The following is a 12,621-nucleotide window of genomic DNA, read 5'->3' as shown; positions in this document are numbered from 1 at the left end:
TCCCTAAAAGTAACAGAGATTACAAATGGATGGATTTCATTACTGTTCACGATTGTGGTCAGTTGTTCTCAGGTCCTCAGTCTGGAACCATTTCCCACCGGGATGCTATTTGGAAGCTAAACAACCATAGATTTAGCTGCTAACAACAATAACAAAAAGGAGACAGGAAAAAAATACACATCACACTTATTACAGAGATAAGAATGAGACAGGCTGAATCACCACTGAAGGGGTCAGTAGTCCAAGGCCGCTCATGCCTCATGATTGGCAGCTGCAAAGGGTTCCCTTTGCCAAGCCCACTGTCCAGAGGGCAAGAGGTCAGAAAAGCAGGGACAGTGCCTTGGAGAAGTGGTTCATCCAGCATTAGTGGCTAAATCCAGGAAGACTGGAAAAACACCTGCAGGTGGCATCTAATCTAGTATTTAAAAGCACACAGGGAAGTAACTAGCAAGTCCCCTCACAATTCTGCAAAAGTTGATTTTTTTTGGTCCCAAAAGAGAATGAATGAGAAATGAATTCCCCCCTAGACTTCAAACTCCTCCAAGACACACACCTAGTGGAGTACTAGGTGCACAATAGGAGATTAATAAATGTTTGTTGGAACTGAAATTAACGACATGTCCTATCACTGAATCTGCATAACTACCTGACAAAATAGGTACTGTTGTCTCCATTTTACTGTGAAGAAATTGAGAAAGAATAGTTTGGTAACTTGTTAAAAAGGAATAAAGCCAGGACACAAACTCAGGTCTTTGCGGCCCCAAAGCTAATGTTCTTTCCATTGTGTTATGATGCTGCAAACCACCTGCTTTGCTAAATTAAGAAAAGAACTCCCGCATCTCTTCTTTTTTTAAAATTAATAATTATTTATTTATTTTTGGCTGCATTGGGTCTTCGTTGTTGCACGCGAGCTTTCTCTAGTTGCAGCGAGCAGGGGCTACTTTTAGTTGCGGCGTGGGCTTCTCATTGCTGTGGCTTCTCGTTGCAGAGCACAGGCTCTAGGTGAGCGGGCTTCAGTAGTTGTGGCTTGCGGGCACTAGAGCACAGGCTCAGTAGTTGTGGCGCACGAGCTTAGTTGCTCCACGGATCTTCCCAGACCAGGGATCAAACCCGTGTCCCCTGCACTGGCAGGCAAATTCTTAACCACTGTGCCACCAGGGAAGTCCCCTGCATCTTTCCTAATTATAACTTTTATAAGACTATTCTATATATGTAAAATCCCCTTTTATTCAGGTCTCCTTATTTCCTGCAGGTGATCTTGTTTATCTCTTTATTCAAAATGTGGACATGCTTCCACATTAACACCACTTCTTTGTCTTTTCCCCCATCCTCCCTTCCTTCACTACTGTCACAGAGAAAGTGGTGGCCCTCCAGTTCTGGGTGAGATTTTTCTGTCATAGAACCATGGCCCTATTTGTTCATAACGTCACAGAGAAGGCTCAAGCCCTGGTCAGTGCTGCTATGACTTACATGAAGCCTTGACTGGCCACATTTTGGCACTAGGTCAGTGCTGAGCTGGTTCCTCCAACCCTGCTGAGATCCCTACTCCTATTCAGAGGTTTTAAGAAATAGTCATTAGTGCTCAAACTAGTTGCTTCAAACAGCTCACAGTTAAGGAAGCTCTGCTGAATGGTTTGGTGGTCACTGAGGTGTGAATGTGGTTTTATGTTGGCAAGATCATAGGCAAGTGTGGCATCGTTGGCTATAGTGTTTGAAGACCAAACTTTAACGTGTGATTATATTTGGTTTATTATTTGAGTGTCCTTGGACCATGTGTGACCAGACTGCTGTCTGATTAAAATGATGTCAAAATCAGTGTTTTCTCTATCAAACGCTACATGGACGGTCACAATATTTCTTGGTACTAAGTTGGGTTATCTTTTGCTTTGATACATTAATACAGCTCTAAATGTATGTCTTTGCTTAGCCTGAAATTGGAAAGGATATGTGCAAACGTAACATTGTGGTACATGTATATATGGGGATAACATTTTAATTTGATGGTTTGAAACATACATATATTTTAAAGTATTTATTTATGTATTTATTTGGCTGTGTTGGGTCTTCATTGCAGCACACGGGATCTTTAGTTGTGACGTGTGGGTTCTTTAGTTGCAGCATGTGGGCTCTTTTAGTTGTGGCATACGGTCTCTTTTAGTTGCGGTACGTGGGCTCTTAATTGCTGCGAGCGGGATCTAGTTCCCTGACCAGGGATCGAACCCAGGCCCCCTGCACTGGGAGTATGGAGTCTTAACCACTGGACCACCAGGGAACTCCTGGTTTGAAATACATTATGCTGTAGTGTATGATGTAGTTAAATCATCTCAGTAGTCATAAAGAATAAAATTTGGACTGTTTCTCCTTGTAAACATCACAGAAAGATCCTTTTGATAACAGCTATGTCTATAAATGTTAGAGCACTTCTTATCAACTTGAATATAGTCTCCTCAAGCAAGAATAGCAGGCTGGTCTTATAAATGTGTATATTTGTAACATCTTTAGCAGTAGGACAGAGTGAATGAGAATCATGATCTACATTTTAAATCTAAGTTTGATACATATTATATCATTAATCTATTCAGTCTTATCATTTTTAGAACCTATCTTTGCAAAATAAAATATATAAACAGGATTAAAACTTAGTATCATCCATGGGTCTAAACAGCATATTATGTCCTGAAATAAATAGATGTGATTGGTATTTAAAAAAAAAGTGGTCTTCCTCTATCTCAAAGTGAAAGCTCCCTCCGTGTCCCTCATTCTCATCCATTCTCTGGGGGCTTACTCCACCAATAATCCCCTCAACTTGACCACATTTCATTACATCTTCATTCTTTCTTCTGTGACTTCTTCCTGCCAATGTATAAATGTTTTGAAGTGCTCCCCATCTTAATACACACACACACACACACACACACACACACACACATCACCTCCACTCACCAGGCTACCCACTCTTGAACTAATACATTCCTGCTCCTCCCTCCTTCCCTTCATTACCAAGTTCCTTTATCAGGGCCTCCATTTCCTCACCATCTAACCATGTGCATCCTCATCATGTGCAAAAAATTCTCTCTTGATAACCACTGAAGGATCAAATCCAACAGCTTTTTCTTGGTTTTCATCCTCCTCAGACTCTCCGCAGCCAGCCACCATCAACAACTCTTACTTCTTCATATTATCTTCTCCCATGATTTTTCATAATGTGTTCACTCTTAAAATCTTGTTCTCGTTCTCTGATTCCTCTTTCTCCTTCTGACCCCCAAAGTAAGTACTCCCTTTGGTTATGCCCATGGTTCATTTCTCTTTACGTTCCTCCTTTGGAAATTTTACTCAATCTTTTCTACCAATCTTAGGTCTTGACTAATGCTGGAGTCCACATTTCCAACTGCTTGTTGGCATCTGCCTATCCTCCTGACAACCCAAACTCATTATGCTCAAAATATAGTGAACTTTCTTTTTGTACATATCTATTCATTATACTGTAAATACTATCCTTCTCAATCACTGTGGAAAAAAATATTCACAAGTTAAGGTTGCAGATGTCTAATGCGACAGAAGCCAAATATTAATCATAGGAGGTCTAATATTCAAATAAGATTTTTTCTTTTGTTTAAAGAATGATTTTTCAAAATTAATGAATATTTTTCTAAAGTAATATGCATAGTAAAAAGAATAATTCAAAAATACAAAATAGTATATTATATACAGTAAAAGGTAGGTTGTCCGCTCATCCCTGACCACCATACCTCCAATTCCCCTTCTCAGGGGCAACCTGTGTTAACAGCTTGCTATATATCCACCCAGATATAGTCTACGCATTTGCAAGTATAGATGCTCCTTAAAAATTCCAGCACAATTCAATGGTAGCATGCTACATACATTATTCTCCAAATTACTTTTGTTCACTTAATAATATATTTTGGAGTTTATTTCTTACAAAACATACCTTATTTATTTTTAAGGATTCTATAATATAACCTTGTATGGATACATTTCCTTTTCTTTCCAGTTTTTGCTTTACAAACAACATGTCAATGACTAGTCTGCAAACTTCTATGAACATATCTACAGGACAAAGAACGGTAAGTGAAACTGTTAGGTCAAGGGGCTTATGAATTTTTATTTTTAATAGGTATTGCCCCCAACAGCAATGTATGAGATAATTAAAATAATAATAACTGGATTGAATTCAAATGGTCTTAAAACTTTTGAAAATGCCCCATCTTCCATTTTGTCAAGCATCTGACATTCTCTCATTATGCAGGTGAAGGGTGGTAGGCAAAATGTAGTGAGAGGACAAGCAGGTATGGGGCGGTCTTGGATCCTGCCAATGAGGACCACCTGGAATAGTGTGACGACCTCCGCAGGAAGATGCTAAAGAGGAATGGACAGATGTCCAACAGTTGTTGAGGCACTCATAAATAACCAGCCAGAGGAGGTCTGTTCACCTCTATCAAGGCATCCCCAAGTGGAGATCCCCAGCTATGGGAAATCGAGGGGGATGACGGTATCTAAAGAAACCACTAATGTGTCCCACGAAAGTCTGATCACTACTGAGTTTCAGACAGAATTAGCCTTAAACAGCTTCAAAGCCCAGAGAACAACAGGCAGTTAAGACTTTTCCTATGCATTATCTCTTCAACCCTGGGTGTGTCAGAAGTCATGGATGCCAGGGGTGGGGGAGGTGTGGTAATAGAGAGGAGGTGTAGCCCAACCTAATCTTAACTGACACAAAAGCATGCACCCTCAAAAAAATGGTTACACATATGCACCAAGACCTGTGTGAGGATGTTCATAGCAACATTTGTAAAAGCAAAATACTGAAACAATCTGAATGTCCATGGATACATGGATGCATAAAATATGGTCTTTTTCTACAATGAAATATTATGCATCAAAACTTGTAAACTATAGCTACATGCATCAACATGGATGAATTTCAGGATTATAATGTTGAGGGGAGAAAAATGAGAAACAGAAAGGTATATATCACATGATTCAAATTATATAATTAACTTTATATAAGTTAATGCTTTTAAACTAAAACATGTGACACTAAACAATATATTATTTAAGAATACATACAGAGTGGTAAAATTAAAAAGAAAAGCAAGAAAATGTTAAACAAAAAATTCAGGATAATGGTTCCTTCTGAAGGAGGGGAGTGGAATTGGGAAGGGGAATTCTAGGGAATTCTAAAGTACTGGGAATGTTCTAGTTCTAAAGCTGTGACACTGATAATTTGTTTTATCATCATTCTTTAAACCTTATGTGTATCTTACAAATGCAGTTAATCTCTTCATTATTCACTAAAAACAAATTATAGAAAAAATAGAACCGTAGATATTTTCATTAGTCTGAAAATCCCTTAGTTTTCTTTCACTTTCATAATCATGTGGAATGCATGTAAAGCAATTAGCACAGTACTTAACAAATGGGATCTATTTTCATGGACCTCCAACTCACCGCTTGTTTGTCCTGTGGGGATTTTAAAGAACTAATACAAGAGTAGCGAGAGCATCGATTTGCTGAGACAACAAGTACTCAGCAGCTTTACGTGGTCCCAGGCAGTGTCAGCACAACACCCAGTGGAGTGGGAAGGCTGGAATTGTCACGCTCCCCTTCCGGTGCTATCTGATTTGAATTATCTTCTCACTGAAGGGAATGTCTGTCCTTCCTCCACAACTATGTTCACCTTCACAACTTATCACCACCAGCCTGCAGCCTCCTGCTCCAGGACCCTCCGCAGTTACGTTCAGCATGTCGGATCAATAATGGCCATGACTCCATGTACAGAGTGCTACTCTGTGCCAGGCATTGCTATCTAGCCCCCCAAAACCCCCCAGGCATAACGAGTTTTAAGCCCATTTTACAGAAGAAAACAAGCCCAGGGAAGATAAACAATCTGTCTAAAGTCATAGTAGTATCAAGTACTGGAGGTAGAATTCAAGTCCAGGTCTCTCTGACTCCAAGTGCAAACCTCTCAACTGGCACCCAGCACTCTTCATCATGGGACTTCCCTTGTCTATCCAGTTTTCCAATGAACCCTCCTCTCCAGTGAGGCAGGCAGGTATCCTGAATGTTTCCTAGAAAAGTCAGGCTCAGTTTGTGTTCATGCCTTTCCTTATGTTATTTCCCCTGCTGCAAACATCCTCTCCTCCACTCATCCAAATACTACACTTCTTTCAAGCTTCTATTTGGGACTGTTCTTCTGAAGTCTTCCCCAACCAATCCAACTCCAGAGTGGTTTCACTTTATCAGAATCTTTTTTGGCTTCTAGTGCTTTTTTTTTTTGATTACCTAGGCTAAGGTTCCATAAGAGAGAAGATGCCATCTTCTTTTATATCATTTGGTTTTACTTTATTTGGGGTTCTCCACACCCAGTGACTGCAAAATAAATGAAGACAGTGATCCAGGTACTATACAGACATAATTATAATCCCTGTGGCAGTGGTTCCAAGGAGATTCCAAATTTCCCTCGGAGCTTGTTAAATCTGTAGATGCCAAGCTTCACTCCAGGAACCTAGTGAGTCAGAATCTCCTGGGGTTACAGGGTGGGAAGAACTACGTATCTGTATTTTTTACACATGATTTTAAGTGCACCCTCAGATGAAAACCTTATGCTTTGTTGCAGTTCAGGACCATGTCAATTCAGATAAACACATAAGGAAAAGTGAGTCAAAATTCTAAGAAATATGTACTTATAAGACTTATAAATACATATTTCAAGAAACCTATTTCCTTATGGGCATGATTTGTTTGAGGGAAGAAGAAGGAGAAGGAGGAAGGGAAGAAAGGAAGCAAAGAGGGAGGAAAGGAAAAGAAAGAGGAGGGAAGGGGATAGGGCTGTAACCTTGTAAAACTTCATAGACTCTCCAAGCATCTTATTCTGCATTTGAGCAGTCCTGATTTTTTTTTAACTTTCTTAATACCTTATTTTTTTAATTTTTATTTTATATTATAGTTGATTAACAATGTTGTGTTAGTTTCAGGTGTATAGCAAAGTGATTCAGTTAAGCATATACATGTATCTATTCTTTTTCAAATTCTTTCCCCATTTAGGTTATTACAGAATATTGAGCAGAGCTTCCTGTGCTATACAGAAGGTCCTTGTGGTTATCTGTTTTAAATATAGCACTGTGTACTGTTGGTGGGAATGTAAATTGGTACAGCCACTATGGAGAACAGTATGGAGGTTCCTTAAAAAACTAAAAATAGAGCTACCATATGATCCAGCAATCCCACTCCTGGGCATATATTTGGAAAAAAAGCATGGTTTGAAAGGATACATGCCCCCCAATGTTCATTGCAGTGCTGTTTACAATAGCCAAGACATGGAAGCATGGAAATGTCCATCAACAGATGAATGGATAAAGAAGATGTGATTCCATATATACAATGGCATATTACTCAGCCATTAAAAATAATGAAATAATGCCATTTGCAGCAACATGGATGGACCTGGAGATTATCATACTAAGTGAAGTAAGTCAGACAGAGGAAGACATATATCATATGATAATGCTTATATGCACAATCTAAAAAAAAGATACAAATGAACTTATTTACGAAACGGAAACAGACAAACAGACTTAGAGAACAAATTTATGGTTATGGGGGGGAGGAGGGGAAGGATAGATTGGGAGTTTGAGATTAACATGTACACACTGCTATTTTTAAAACAAGGACCTACTGTATAGCACAGGGAACTCTGCTCTATAATTCTCTGTATTAACCTAAATGGGAAAAGAATTTGAAAAAGAACAGATACATGTGTCTGTATAACTGAATCACTTTGCTGTACACCTGAAACTAACACAACATTGTTAATTAACTATACTCCAATATAAAATTTACAAAAATTTTTAAATTTAAAATAAATAAATATAGCAAATCCTATTTTTTTAAATATAGGATTCCTATCATATAATAATATTTTAATCGATTCTCCTTAAATTTTCTAACTTCTCCACTAAAAAAAAAATGGTTAAACTATATTAGTACTCAGAATTAAAAGTCAGTGATTCTGACTTTTGCTTCTGATTCTGATAGTCAGCACTGTCCCTTTGTTCTTTTTGAAGTATTCCTTTTCCTGTCTTCACTAACTCTTTTTTTTTTCTCTGGCTGTGTCGGGTCTTAGTTGTGGCACACGGGCTCCAGAGTGTGTGGGCTCAGTAGCTGCAGCACGTGGGCTCTCTAGTTCTGCTGCACAGGCTCCAGAGTGCGCGGTCTTAGTTGCCCCACAGCACATGGGATTCAATTCCCTGACCGGGGATTGAACCCATGTCCCCTGCACTGGAAGGCAGATTCTTAACCACTGGACCACCAGGGAAGTCCCTTCACTCTTTATAATGAAAATCAAAACAAAATAAAATATAATGAAAGCATAAACCAGAGCTGAGAATTACAAATTCAGTAAATAATATTTTTTGGCAATTAAAAGTGTCTTGCTCACAGAGACAAAGGGAACACACCACAGAGGCAGATGTTGGAGTGATGCTTCCATAAACCAAGGAATGTCTGGGGCTACCAGAAGCTGGAAGAGGCAAGGAAGGGTCCTCCCCTAGAGATTTTGGAAAGAGCATGGCCTAGCAAACACCTTGATTTCATACTTCTAGCCTCCAGAACTGCAAGAAAATATGCCAAAATAATAATAATAATAATAATAATATAATGTCTTGCTCAATGCAAGAACAATACTAGCTCAGTGTAGAAAAATTAGATAAAAGCTGCACAAAAAGAATAAACTTTAAAATATCCATAATCAGTGATGTGAACAAAAATGGCAAAGTAAGGCCTTGAAAATTCTCTGCTCTGTAAACACAAGGAAAACACCGTCAAAAATTATCCGAATCAACTTCTTCAGAACTCTGGAAATTAACCAAAGGCTTGCAGTAATCCAGGGAGTGTTTATTCAAGAAAAATGGCTTGATCTCAGTAAGAACAGCAAGTTCTGTGGCATTTTAATTTACCCTGTCTCTATCCCCCTTTCCCCATCTCTGCAAGAAACCTTGAAAATCAACATCCCGAGACTTCCCTGGTGGTCTGGTGGGTAAGACTCCACAATACCAATGGCCAGCGTTCAATCACTGGTCAGGGAACTAGATCCCTCATGCATGCTGCAACTAAGAGTCAACATGCCGCAACTAAGAGTCCACATGCCGCAACTAAGAAACCTGCATGCCACAACTAAGAAGTCCGCCTGCTGCAACTAAAGATCCCACATGCCGCAACAAAGATCCCGCGTGCCACAACTAAGACCCAGAGCAACCTAAATAAATAAATAAATAATAAAAAATTTTAAATATTAAAAAAAAAAGGAAAGAAAACCAACATCCCACTAGTGAAAACCAGCAGCCTGGCAGCTGCTTGAAGGAGCAGAGTGGTTGGAGCTCCTTCAAAGCCCCACTTACAGAGAATTGTCATTATTTGACCTGTCTGGTGGTTCCTTGGAAGACCCCACTCAGAAGGCTGTCTTTGTATGACCTAACTCAGAGGTCATCTAGTGCTAACAACATTTTCCCTATGGGTGTTTGTCAAAAAAATCAGAGACAAAACCAAACAAGCAAAAAAATAAAACAGAAACAGACTCACAGATCCAGAGAACAAACTGTTGGTTACCACAAGGGAGAGAAGGAAGGGAAGGGGCAGAATAGGTAAAGGGGATTAAGAGGTACAAGCTAGCAGTTATAAAATAAATGAGTCACAGGGACATAACATACAGCAAAAGAAATATAGTCAATATTTTATAATAACTTCGTATGGTGTGTAATCTATGAAAATATCAAATTGCTATGTTGTACATCTGAAAACAATATAATATTGTAAGTCAAATATACTTCAATAAATAATTTTTTAAAAAGAAAAAACAGAGGTAACGTTTTAACAGTGTAGCTGCCTGAGGTGGTAGATAACAGTTATGTTAAAGCAAAAGAAACCAGACACAAAAGGCCACATGTTATATGATTCCATTTACATGAAATGTCCATAATAGGTAAATTCATAGAGATAGAAAGTAGATTACTGGTTCCCGGGGGCTGGGGAGAAGAGGGAATTAGAAGTGACTGCTTACGACAGGAATAAAGATGCAGACATAGACAATGTACTTGAGGACATGGGGAGTGGGAAGGGTAAGATGGGATGAAGTGAGAGAGTGGCATGGACACATATACACTACCAAATGTAAAATAGATAGCTAGTGGGAAGCAGCTGCATAGCACAGGGAGATCAGCTCGGTGCTTTGTGACCACCTAGAGGGGTAGGATAGGGTGGGTGGAAGATGCAAGAGGGAGGAGATATGGGGATATATGTATATGTATAGCTGATTCACATTGTTATAAAGCAGAAACTAACACACACCTGTAAAGCAATTATACTCCAATAAAGATGTTTAAAAAAAAAAAAGAAGTGACTGCTTAATGGTTAAAGAATTTCTTTTGGGAATGATGAAAATGTTCTTGAATTAGTGATGATATTTATGCAACTCTGTGAATATATAAAAACCACTGAATTGTTCACTTTAAGTCAGAAAATTTTATGGTATGTGATTTCTATTTCAATTTAAATATAGCAATTTTTTAAATTATATGTACCCACAATTATAATTTTTAATTTAAATAAAAGGAAATTCATAAAAATATTATCATAATCCCATAATCCAAATATAATCACTATTAATATTTTGGTCTATTTCTAATCTTTCTCTACTGCATCAATGTTATTACACATTGGTTAAGAGCACTCACTCTGGATCCTCAGTCTGAGTTAGAATCCTGCACTTACTAATTGTGCAATCATGGGCAAGCTCATTAACCTCTCTGGTCTGTTCCTCATCTATAAAATGGAGATAATAATATTGACTTCAAATGGTTGTTTTGAGAATTAAGGGAGTTAAAAAATGTAGAGCCCTTAAACATGTGGCTGGCACATAATATGTGTTCAATATAGGCTGGCTATTTTTATTACTGAAAATAAAGCTGTGTGAATATCCTTGAATATATATCTTTTCATTTGACTAATTTTTAAAATTAATTCCACAAAGTGAAATTGCTGTTTCAAATTATAGGCACATGAAACAGACAAAATGTTATTTTAAGGTTGCCCGAGAATTTTCCATTACTGGAAATGGATATACTACTGAGTGTTCACAAATTTGGAAACATGTGAAAAAAAATCAAAATAAAGAAGCAAAACAGTCCTGGAAGAAATAATCAAGGGAGAAAAAAAAAGAGCTTTTAAAAGTTATAATTCTCAGAGAGATTTAAGAAAATATGGGTCCATAAAATAAGGATGCTGTGAGAGAAAATAATTTGTGGGTAAGAACTAGCTTTTGGAAATTAAAAAATATAATTTCCTGAACTAAAATTTAGTAAGGAGCTAGAAGACAGAGTTGAGGACATCTCCCAGGATGAAAAACAGAAGGCAAAAATAGAAAAAATATGAGAGAGAGGTAAGACACAGAGAGAGTCAATCTGAGAAGCCTCACATTTGACTGATAAGGCTCCAGCAAAAGAGAAGAGAAAAAATTGAGGACTATCAAAGACCCTGTACAAGAGTTTATGCCAAAAAGAAGAATTTATCTTCATTTTGAAAAATCCACAGAACGAGTGACAAAGACATAGACCTAGACATATCTCTATGAAATTTCAGAATTCCAAGATGAAGAAAAGATCTCAGAATCTTCTGGAAGGGGGAAAGGTATGCACTACCCTGCTTCTCAGCAGCCCAAGTTTCTAGAAATCAGTGGCATAAGCCCTTCAAATTTCCGAGGGAAAATGATTTTCACTTTGAAACTCTATACTCAAACTTTCATTCAGTATGAGGAGAAAATAAGGACATCATCAAGCATTCAAGGACACAGAAATTTTACTTAATCCATATATAAAAGTAACTTCTTTGCAAGTTACTTGAGAATGTACTCCAGCAAGATGAGGGAGTAATAAAGCAAAGAGAAATAAAAGAGGAATATTAAACGGAAAATCCTAATATGATAACCCTGTAGCAATTGTAGAAATTGACCAGTCCAGATTGGAGCAGAATATGGAGGCTTCTGGGAATGGGTGAGTGGTTTGCTATTGCCAGCTCCTACCAGCTCACAAGAGTCCATTGTTAATTTTCAGGAATGGTGCAAGTCAGTTGTTTAAAACATTGTTATTAAAAATTAGGGCTTCCCTGGTGGCGCGGTGGTTGCGCGTCCGCCTGCCGATGCAGGGGAACCGGGTTCGCGCCCCGGTCTGGGAGGATCCCACGTGCCGCGGAGCGGCTGGGCCTGTGAGCCATGGCCGCTGGGCCTGCGCGTCCGGAGCCTGTGCTCTGCAACGGGAGAGGCCGCAGCAGAGGGAGGCCCGCATACCACAAAAAAAAAAAAAAAAAAATTAATGTCTATAAGGGGGAGACCTTCAAGATGGTGGAGGAGTAAGATGTGGAGATCACCTTCCTCCCCTCAAATACATCAGAAACACATCTACATGTGGAACAACTCCTACAGAACACCTACTGAATGCGGGAAGAAGACCTCAGACTCCCCAAAAGGCAAGAAACTCCCCACGTACCTGGGTAGGGCAAAAGGCAAAAGAAAAAACAGAGACAAAAGGATAGGGACAGGGCCTGCACCTCTGA

At 38.7% G+C, this 12,621-nt stretch overlaps 1 pseudogene; it reads left to right on the top strand.

The window, feature by feature from the left end:
* Window positions 1-1,404: 1,404 nt before the first annotated feature.
* On the top strand, window positions 1,405-1,905 carry LOC102975506 (ATP synthase subunit g, mitochondrial-like; annotated as a pseudogene).
* Window positions 1,906-12,621: the final 10,716 nt, after the last annotated feature.

The sequence above is a fragment of the Physeter macrocephalus genome, chromosome 9, assembly GCF_002837175.3.
Source record: "Physeter macrocephalus isolate SW-GA chromosome 9, ASM283717v5, whole genome shotgun sequence".
Lineage (NCBI taxonomy): Eukaryota > Metazoa > Chordata > Mammalia > Artiodactyla > Physeteridae > Physeter > Physeter macrocephalus.
This window is presented reverse-complemented; position numbering and strand designations above follow the sequence as displayed.